This window comes from Somniosus microcephalus, unplaced genomic scaffold, assembly GCF_052327205.1.
Source record: "Somniosus microcephalus isolate GS21.2 unplaced genomic scaffold, FLI_Smic_1.0 unresolved_chr3, whole genome shotgun sequence".
Taxonomy (NCBI): Eukaryota; Metazoa; Chordata; class Chondrichthyes; order Squaliformes; family Somniosidae; genus Somniosus; species Somniosus microcephalus.
In genome coordinates, this window is record NW_028225181.1 from 68,866,293 (window position 1) to 68,877,240 (window position 10,948).

At 50.0% G+C, this 10,948-nt stretch overlaps 1 pseudogene; it reads left to right on the forward strand.

The window, feature by feature from the left end:
* Positions 1-1,165: 1,165 nt before the first annotated feature.
* Positions 1,166-7,067, forward strand: LOC147091892 (uncharacterized; annotated as a pseudogene).
* The last annotated feature ends 3,881 nt before the right edge of the window (positions 7,068-10,948 follow it).

A 10,948-nucleotide genomic window follows, 5' to 3' on the forward strand; every position in this document is an offset into this window, starting at 1 on the left:
CTGATTTACAGCTATTTCTGGGATGTTACTTGTATCCTCTGTGGTGAAGACCAATACAAAATACCTGTACAATTCAACTGCCATCTCTCGTACTCTAATTTAGAGGAGAGAAGGCTGAAGGGGGACCTGGTTGAGGTGTACAAAATTATGAGGGGCATAGATAGGGTAGATAGAAAAGAACTTTTCCCCTTAGTAAAGGGGTCAATAACCAGGGGGCATAGTTTCAAGGTAAGGGACAGGAGGTTTAGAGGGGATTTGAGGAAAAACTTTTTCACCCAGAGGGTGGTTGGAATCTGGAACTCACTGCCTGAAAGGGTGGTAGAGGCAGGAACCCTCACAACATTCAAGAAGCATTTAGATGAGCACTTGAAACGCCATTGCATACAAGGCTACGTACCAAGTGCTGGAAAATGGGATTAGAATAGACAGGGCTTGATGGCCGGCGCGGACACGATGGGCCGAAGGGCCGCTTTCTGTGCTGTATAAATCTATGACTCTATGGTAGCACTCTTGCCTCTGAGGCATAAGGTTGTGGGTTCAAGTCTCACTCCAGAGACTTGAGCACAAAAATTCAGGCTGACACTCCAGTGCAGTACTGAGGCACTGTCAGAGGTGGCGTCTTTCGGATGAGACATTAAACTGAGGCCCTGCCTGCTCTCTCAGGTGGATGTAAAAGATCCCATGACACTATTTTGAGACAGAAAGACTTGCATTTATATAGTGCTTTCATGACCAGCAGACGTCTTGAAGTGCTTTACAGCCAATGAAGTACTTTTGAGGTGTAGTCACTGTTGTAATGTGGGGAAAGAGCAGGGGAAATATCCCCGGTGTCCTAGCCAATGTTTATCCCTCAATCAATGTAACAAAAGGATAATAGCAAAATACTGCGGATGCTGGAAATCTGAAATAACAGGAAATGCTGGAAACACTCAGCAGCCCAGGCAACATCCGTAGAGAGAGAAACAGAGTTAACAAAAAGATAGATTATCTGGTCATTATCACATTGCTGTTTGTGGGAGCTTGCTGTGTGCTATTTGACTGCCACATTTCCTACATTACAACAGTGACTACACTTCAAAAGTACTTCATTGGCTGTGAAGCACTTTGGGGCGTCCGGTGGTGGTGAAAGGCGCTATAGAAATGCAAGTCTTTCTTTCTTCACTGGTCTCACCAGCGACCTCTTCTGGCTGATGGTTGATTGACAGACGATAGTCCGCGCATGCGCACAGGGAGCGGCGGTTTGGACCGGATCCGGCACAGCGACCTCTCACGGTCAGCGAGGGCAACAACCGCGCATGCCCAGGGGACACCAACCCCGCTGCTGCACTCGGAGCTGCGCCTACGCACTTGGATCCTGCCGGACGGAGTTGGTGCGTGCCATTCCGGGGAAAGGCCTTGGTGTCGGTTCCAGATTCGTGATCGGTGGCGCAAAGTGAGTTTTCTCCGCTCCAATTGGGTGGAGAATTGCGCGGGGTGGTGTGGGAGGGGTGGATCGGGAGAGAATAAAGAGAAACAGTAAAAACTGAGTCCGCGAGGCCCCGGACCGAGCGGCGTCAGTTGGACGGTGACGTGAGCTCCTCGGGAAACGTGACCCGGGCCCGCGGCCTGATTGACGGGTGCTTCCGACCAATAGGGAGCAAGCGGGGCGGGGCTGGAGGAGCGAGCCGGCGGCGGGTCCTCCAACCAATCGAGGAGCCCGAGGGGCGGGACTAGCGCCGGCTGATTGTCTGACCCACAGGGGAGCGAGTTTCTCCAGTCCCTTGTTCAGGGCCCGGGGCCAGGGGAGGCTGTGGGCCTTTATTCCCCTCATTGGACACAAGGCTCTTTGGCTCACAACACACTGGCTCAGGTTTTAATAGAGACTTTTTAAATTCATCAATAAAAGCAGATAAACCTCGTGCTTCTGCGGAACAAACTTTCTAATATTTTATAGAATCATAGAATGGTTACAGCACAGAAGGAGGCCATTTGGCCCGTCGAGCCCGTGCCGGCTCTCCAAGACCACTTCAGCTAGTCCCACTCCCCGCCCTTTCCCCGTAACCCTGCAAATTTCTTTACTTCAGGCACTTACACAATTCCCTTTTGAAAGCAGTGATTGAATTTGCCTCCACCACCCTTTCAGGCAGTGCATTCCAGATCCTAACCACTCAATGAGTAAAAAGGTTTTCCCTCATGTCGCGTTTGGTTCTTCTGGCAATCACCTTAAATCTGTGTCCTCCGGTTCTCGACCCTTCCGCCAATGGGAACAGTTTCTCTCTCTCTACTCTGTCCAGACCCCTCATGATTTTGAACACCTCTATCAAATCTCTTCTCAACCTCTCTGCTCTAAGGAGAACCACCCCAGCTTCTTCAGTCTATCCACCTAACTGAAGTCCCTCATACCTGGAACCATTCTTGTAAATCTTTTCTGCACCCTCTCTGAGGCCTTCACATCCTTCATAAAGTGCGGTGCCCAGAATTGGACACAATACTCCAGTTGAGGCCGAACCAGTGTTTTATAAAGGTTCATCATAACCTCCTTGCTTTTGGACTCTATGCCTCTATTTATTAAGCCCAGGATCCCGCACGCTTTTTTAACCGCTTTCTCAACCTGCCCGGCCACCTTCAATGATTTGTGCACACATACCCCCAGGTCTCTCTGTTCATGCACACACTTTAGAATTGTACCCTTTAGTTTATATTGCCTCACTTGGTTCTTCATACCAAAATGTATCACTTCGCACTTTTCTGCGTTAAATTTCATCTGCCACGTGCCCGCCCATTCCACCAGCCTGTCTGTCTTCTTGAAGTCTATCACTATCCTCCTCACTGTTCACTTTACTTCCAAGTTTTGTGTCATCTGCAAATTTTGAAATTATGCACTGTACACCCAAGTCTAAGTCATTAATATATATCAAGTAAAGCAGTGGTCCTAGTGCCGACCCCTGGGGAACACCACTGTATACCTTCTTCCAGTCCGACAAACAACCGTTCACCACTGCTCTCTGTTTTCTGTCACTTTGCCAATTCCGTATCCATGCTGCCACTGTCCCTTTTATTCCATGGGCTTCAACTTTGCTGGCAAGTCTATTATGTGGCACTTGTCGAACGCCTTTTGGAAATCCATGTACACCACGTTAACCACATTGCCCTCATCAACCCTCTCTGTTACCTCATCAAAAACTCAATCAGAATCAGGGCGGCTGGGCCTGGCGGACGTGCGGCCAGGGCCCCGGCACCAGGAAACCCAGGGTGCAGCGCCTCTCCCATCCGAGCCGCCGCTTCCCGGTTTCTTCAGCCGGTTCCACCGAGTCCAAATTGGGAAAAGGACAGGAGCCAGGCTCCCAGAATGGCCCACGGCCCCGGGGAGCATGCGCACTCTCAGCGGGGAAATCGGTGCGTTGCATAGAGCGGTTTCTGGGGCACGGGGAATTGCGGGTGCTGCAGCTGCCATTAGTCAGTGGCTGTGGGGAAGAGTTTTATTGCAGGCTGACGGAAGGTAGGTCCCTGGCCGCCTGTGTAGGTCTTTTTGTTGCTTCATTGTTGAGGATGTAACTAGTAAAATAGATAAGGGAGAACCAGTGGATGTGTATTTGGACTTTCAGAAGGCTTTCGATAAGGTCCCGCATAAGAGATTAGCATGTAAAGTTAAGGTACCTGGGATTGGGGGCAAGGTATTGACTTGGATAGAGAACTGGTTGGCAGACAGAAAGCAAAGAGTTGGAATAAACGGGTCTTTTTCCGAGTGGCAGGCAGTGACTAGTGGGGTACTGCAGGGATCGGTCCTTGGACCCCAGCTATTCACAATATATATTAATGATCTAGACAAGGGAACTAGATGTAATATCTCCAAATTTGCAGATGACACAAAGCTGGGTGGGCGTGTGTGCTGCGAGGAGGATGCCGAGAAACTACAGGATGATTTGGACAGGTTGGGTGATTGGGCAGAAGCATAGCACATGCAATATTACGTGGATAAATGTGAGGTTATCCACTTTGCTGGCAAAAACAGGAAGGCAGATTATTATCTGAATGGCAATAGATTGGGAGAAGGGGAAGTGCAACGAGACCTGGGTGTCCTTGTGCACCACTCGCTGAAGGTAAGCATGCAGGTGCAGCAGGCAGTTAAGAAGGTAAATGGTATCTTGGCCTTCGTAGCGAGAGGGTTTGAGTACAGGAACAAGGATGTCTTGCTGCAGTTGTACAGGGCCTTGGTGAGCCCACATCTTGAGTATTGTGTGCAGTTTTGGTCACCTTATCTGAGGAAGGATGTTCTTGCCGTGGAAAGAGTTCAACAAAGATTCACCAGGCTGATACCTGGGATGGCAGGAATGATGTATGAGGAGAGATTGGGATGATTGGGCTTGTATTCGCTGGAGTTTACAAGAATGAGAGGGGATCTCATTGAAACTTATAAAATTCTGGCAGGACTGGACAGACTAGATGCAGGAAGGATGTTCCTGATGGTCGGGGTGTCCAGAACCAGGGGTCACAGTCTAAGGATACGGGGTAAGCCATTTAGGACAGAAATGAGGAGGAATTTCTTCACCCAGAGAGTGGTGAACCTGTGGAATTCTCTACCAGAGAAGGCAGTAGAGGCCAATACATTAAATATATTCAAGAAGGAATTGGATATATTTCTTAAAGCTAAAGGGATCAAGGGATATGGGGAGAAAGCAGGGACCGGGTACTGAATTTGGATGATCAGCCATGATCGCATTGAATGGCGGAGCAGGCTTGAGGGGCCGAATAGCCTACTCCTGCTCCTATCTTCTTTGTTTGTATGTTTCTATGTTTCAGTTTGAGCTGGAGTGGAGATGGAGGAGAAGCTGCTGGGTTTAACCCCCAGTACTTCTGAGCCCAGGAGGACCCAACAATTTCCAATGTGAGACTGTCAAGGGAGGTGGATTCTAGAGGAGATTAGGTTGTTACACAGACACTGTCCGTACAATGTAAAAGAGTATTGTTTTAGGAATAAGTTTTTCTGTACAGGCTTTTAATCCAGTTTACATCTACAGATTTGTTTTAATTCATTCTTGGGATGTGGGCGTAGCTCGCAAGAGCAGCAAATATTGCCAATCCCCAGTTTCCCGTTGAGAAGGGGGTGGTGAGTCACCTTCTTGAACTACTGCAGTCCGTGTGGTGAAGGTATTCCCACAATGTTGTTCGGTAAGGAGTTCCAGGATTATGACTCAGCAACGATGAATATATCTGAGTCAGGGTGGTGTGTGACTTGGAGGGGAACTTGGATGTGATGGTGCTCCCATACAACAGCTGCCCTTGTCCTTCTAGGTGGTGGAGGTTGCGGGTTTTGGAGGTTCTATCAAAGTTCTGGTCGAGTTGCAGATGTATAAAGTTCCTTTCCTTCGCTCTCCCGCTCCCCACCCGCCCCCCCCCCCCAAATAGAGGCCAGAGTTGTGTGTAGGCCCAGACCAGGTGGCGTATTCCCTTCCCGAAGGACATCAGTGAACCAGTTGGGTTTTTATGACAATCCGGCAGCTTTCATGGTCACTTCACAATTGACCAGATTCATTGAGCTCAATTTCACAACCTGCCTTTGTTTTCCTGTGGGTTGTCTCTCTCACTCCCTGTTTTATATTAATTTTACAGGGCACTGGAAGGGGAGGATTTACAGACGGTAAGCTGAAACCAAACATCACTTCAAGATCTGACAGAGTCACTACTCGCCGGATCTGAATCTCACCGGCCTCTGAACATGGAAGCAAAAAGCACCATTCACAGCGGGGAGAAACCGTACACGTGTTCTGTGTGTGGACGAGGCTTCAGCCAACCCTCTGGCCTATCGAGACACAAGCGCATTCACACCGGGGAGAGGCCATTCACCTGCTCTGAGTGTGGGAAGGGATTCACTCAGTCATCCAGCCTGCTGACACACCAGCGAGTTCACACTGGGGAGAGGCCATTCACCTGCTCATTGTGTGGGAAGGGATTCACTCAGTCATGTGACCTTCAGACACACCAGCGTGTTCACACCGGGGCGAGACCGTTCACCTGCACTGAGTGTGGGAAGGGATTCACTAATTCATCTCACCTACTGACACACCAGCTTGTTCACACTGGAGAGAGGCCGTTCACCTGCACTGAGTGTGGGAAGGGATTCACTCAGTCATGCAGCCTGCTGAAACACCAGCGAGTTCACACTGGGGAGAGGCCATTCACCTGCTCTGAGTGTGGGAAGGGATTCACTAATTCATCTCACCTACTGACACACCAGCGTGTTCACACTGGAGAGAGGCCGTTCACCTGCACTGAGTGTGGGAAGGGATTCACTCAGTCATGCAGCCTGCTGAAACACCAGCGAGTTCACACTGGGGAGAGGCCATTCACCTGCTCTGAGTGTGGGAAGGGATTCACTAATTCATCTCACCTACTGACACACCAGCGTGTTCACACTGGAGAGAGGCCGTTCACCTGCACTGAGTGTGGGAAGGGATTCACTAATTCATCCAGCCTGCTGAATCACCAGCGAGTTCACACTGGAGAGAAACCGTTCACCTGCACTGAGTGTGGGAAGGGATTCACTCAGTCATCCCACCTACTGACACACCAGCGTGTTCACACTGGAGAGAGGCCGTTCACCTGCACTGAGTGTGGGAAGGGATTCACTCAGTCATCCCACCTACTGAGACACCAGCGTATTCACACTGGGGAGAGGCCGTTCACCTGCTGAGTGTGGGAAGGGATTCACTAATTCATCCAACCTGCTGAATCACCAGCGAGTTCACACTGATGAGAGACCTTTTAATTGCCCGGACTGTGAGAAGTGCTTTAAAAGTTCCAGGGAACTGACATACCATCAACGTGTTCACACTGACGAGAGACCGTTCAGGTGCTCTCACTGCGGGACTGGGTTCAGGCGATCATCTGAGCTCACTGTACACCAGCGCAGTCACACTGGGGAGAGGCTGTTCACCTGCTCTGAGTGTGGGAAGGGATTCATTGAGTCATCCAACCTGCTGAATCACCAGCGAGTTCACACTGTGGAGAGGCCGTTCACCTGCTCCGTGTGAGGGAATGGATTCACTCAGTCATCCAACCTGCTGACACACCAGCGTGTTCACAAATGACTGCAGGGGTTGGATTCTGCTGTTATTGCTGCTGTTAATCACATCCAGGACTGAACCATGTTCATTCTGACAGTTGGGGTTTGTTTCTGCTGATGTTAATGACCCCTATAACTGGGCTGGAGTTTAATATTCTGGATAGATGTCAAATAAACCAGCTTTTTTTTAAACACATTATTGTAGATTTTCTTCTTTCCCACCTGAGTGTTTAGCATCACCTGGCTGGAGCTCAAAGGACAATCTAGGGGAGGATCGTGCAGTGGGAACAGAATTCCAGCCTGGACACAGTCCTTCAGGGCCACACTGAGAGGGGCAAATGGCACTTTGGTTTTTCTTGTCTCTCTTCACTGACAGCAAAGTTGCCGTGCGGGTTAATCTCGAGGCGTGTGAGAAACGTGTCCCAGCCACTCTCTGCCATGGTTCAGAGCTCCTAGGCACGGAACAGAAGGCTCCTTTAGGAATGTACCCCAGTGCTTTTATTTTAATGGCCTTATTAATCTGTGTTGCTACTTTTAGTGATTTGTGTATCTGGATCCCTGGATCCCTCTGCTCCTCCAGCCCATTTAGACTCTTAGGGGGAAATTCGGTGATGCCCCCTTTGGGTCGCTAACGTCCCTGGGGCTAATTTTAACGCCCTGAAAAAGTTAGCGCCCCTGCGCATTAAATTCAGTGGTAGCGCCCCAGGCAGGAGGCAGGGTTCTACTGGAAGCGTTCCCCTCCCTCTTGAGGCGCTACCAGTGAATTTCACGGTGCTTCGTGTCACAGCGCCATGCCGGTCGGCACGTAGCACCATGCCATAGCAGACCTCCCTCCCTGATTAAAGGGGAGGGGCGCAGCACTGCGCACATCTGGGCCCTGCTGGACCACCGGGGAGCGGGGTGTCGGATCAAGAGGAGCGCCGGGCTGTGCGATTGCGGCCGACACCCCGAAGAAGAAAGGGGAAGGGGGCAGGTGCTGGCAGTCGGCCAAAATAAAAAGTTGCCGCCCGACACCTGCCCTTTAAGTGGCATCGCGGCTGCAGAAACGACCCCTGACCCTGTCGGACACATCGTCCGGTGATAGGTCAGGGGTCGTAACCCGGGGTGCTGCGCTTGGCAATGATGTCATTGCCGGCGGTGCAGTGCCGCGGGGAGCTACCGACTACCTACGCCGCTAACCTCCCGCTGAATATCGCGGGAGGCACAAAGCAACCCAATTTCACCCCCTTGTCCAAGTAGTGAGTGGCCTCCTTATTCTTCCCACCAAAACACACCCCCTCACACTGATCTATAGTGAAATTCATTAACACACCCCCTCACACTGATCTATAGTGAAATTCATTAACACACCCGCTCACACTGATCTGCAGTGAAATTCATTAACACATCACATCACACTGATCTATAGTGAAATTCATTAACACACCACCTCACACTGATCTACAGTGAAATTCATTAACACAGCACCTCACACTGATCTACAGTGAAATTCATTTGCCAATTACACGCCCATTCTGAAATTTATTAATGTCTTCTTGCATTTTGTCTTCCTCAGTATTAACTCTACCTCCCAATTTGGTGTTATCGACAAACTTTGAAATTGTTCTTCTGATTCACGCGTCCAAATCGTTTCTGTAAATGGTGAACAATAGTGATCCCAGCGCCGATCCCTGTGGAACACCACTTCCCACCTTTTGCCAGTCTGAGTAGCTATTACTAACCCCGACACACACACTCCTGTTTTTTGACCAGCTTGCTATCCATAACAGTATGTAAGATCGACAAGATGACCAAGGTCAGGCTGTGTGGAGGGAAGGGCCAGGCAGCAGAATGGATGGAAAGCTGGCTACAAAACAGAAATCAGAGGATTGGAGTTAAGGGAAGTTTGTAGCGATCTTTCCATCCATTCTGTTGCCTGGCCCTTGACTCCACATGGCCTGACCGTGGTCATCTTGTAGACCGTACATACTGCAGACACAGTGCACCAGTGGTGGAGGGGGTGGATATTGAGTCCTGTGGCAGGGGCGCTGATGAAGTGGATTTCTCTGTCCGTGAGTTTTGAGGCATCACTAGTTGCGTTTTTCACCTCTTTCCACCTTTTTAAAAAAAACCTTGCTACCAGTTTATTAAAGCCATTAACAGCCGCTCGGGTGAGGCACACCAACATATGAGGCCTTGTTTCCCTCAGAATGACAGGCCTGAACCTGAGTTAGAAAACATTTAGTAATTAAACCAGACTGGGCGGGGCCTGAGGTGTGAGTTAGTAACGGAAAATTGGTGGCCAGCGTACTTCACACCAGGGCTGAGGACCCGGGGACTCGGGTTTCTGTATAATTTATTGATTAATTTTGTTTATTGCCCAATCTCAATCAGACTGGTGGGTGATCTTGCTGTCTGACGGAGGTGAGGGTCCCCAATGGAGGGCTCTCTATGCGGGAGTCCTTCCCAGCACCATTGGGGATCTGGGGTGGAGACTGTGGCAGGGAGCTGTCGTGTGCAACAGTTTTTAAGCTCCTTTCTGGACTCCAAGGCCAGGTGTGGTTTCTGTGGCCGAGAGGAGTCCACGGGCCGTGTATATATTCAGTGTGAGAGGTTACAGCGCCTGTGTAGTTCCCTGAAGGGGCTGCTCCTCAACTCTTGGTTACACTTTAGCCCCACGCTCCTAATCTCTGGCCACCGCGTGCGGAGTGGTGGTGGGTAAGTGGGAGGATCTTCTCCTGGACATGCTCTTGGGCCTGGCGAAAACAGCAATTTGTAGGCCCAGGATGGGCGGGGCCCATGGGGTCACTCTGGCTGCCTGCCTCTCTCCCATGGTCTTGTCCCTGCCCGGGTGGCCCTGGAGAGGGAGCAGGCGGTGTCCACCTGTTCACTTGATACCTTCCTCGACCGGTGGACACGGAAGGTATCAAGAGGCGAAAATCGATCCTCACAATCACATTGTGATTTAATTATTAATTGTGTGTGTGTGTCACACGGGGTTTATAAAGAAACAGGACCAGCCACACTGGCTTCATAAAGGGACAGGAACAGTCACACAGGTTTTATAAAGAGACAGGACCAGTCACACAGGCTGTATAAAGAGACAGGACCAGTGACACAGGGTTTATAAAGAGACGGGACCAGTCACACAGGCTTTATAAAGAGACAGGACCAGTCACACAGGGTTTATAAAGAGACAGGACCAGTCACACAGGCTTTATAAAGAGACAGGACCAGTCACACAGGCTTTATAAAGAGACAGGACCAGCCACACAGGCTTTATAAAGAGACAGGGCCAGTCAGACAGGCTTTATAAAGAAATAACAACAGAAAATGCTGGAAAAACTCAGCAGGTCAGGCAACATCCGTGGAGAGAAATTTGTGTTGACGTTTCGGGTTTGACCCTTCTTCAAAACTGGAGAGAAAAGGAACTAGATCGAAGGCAGGGCTGCGATCGGACAAAAGAATAAAAGACCCAAAAGAAGTAAAAGAGATTAGAAGCTAGACGAGATGGTAATATGCTGGGATTAGGTGTAAAGTGCACTGGCAGGGCGAAAGATAGCTGCCAGGTGTGAGAGAGAATCAAAAGGAAAGGGCGGTGGGGAGGAAAGGAGTGGAAAAATATAAATAATAATGAAATAGGGGCCGAGGTTATGATCTGAAATTGTTGAACTCGATATTGAGACCGGAAGGCTGCAGAGTGCCTAATCGGAAGACGAGGTGCTGTTCCTCGAGTTTACGTTGAGCTTCCGTGGAACAGTACAAGAGGCCAAGGACGGTGAGGTCCGAGTGGGAATGGAGCGGTGAATTGAAATGACAGGCGACCGGAATCTCGGGGTCACCCTTACGGACTGAACGGAGGTGTTCCGCAAAGCGGTCACCCAATCTGCGTTTGGTCTCCCCAATGTAGAGGAGACCGCAGCGTGA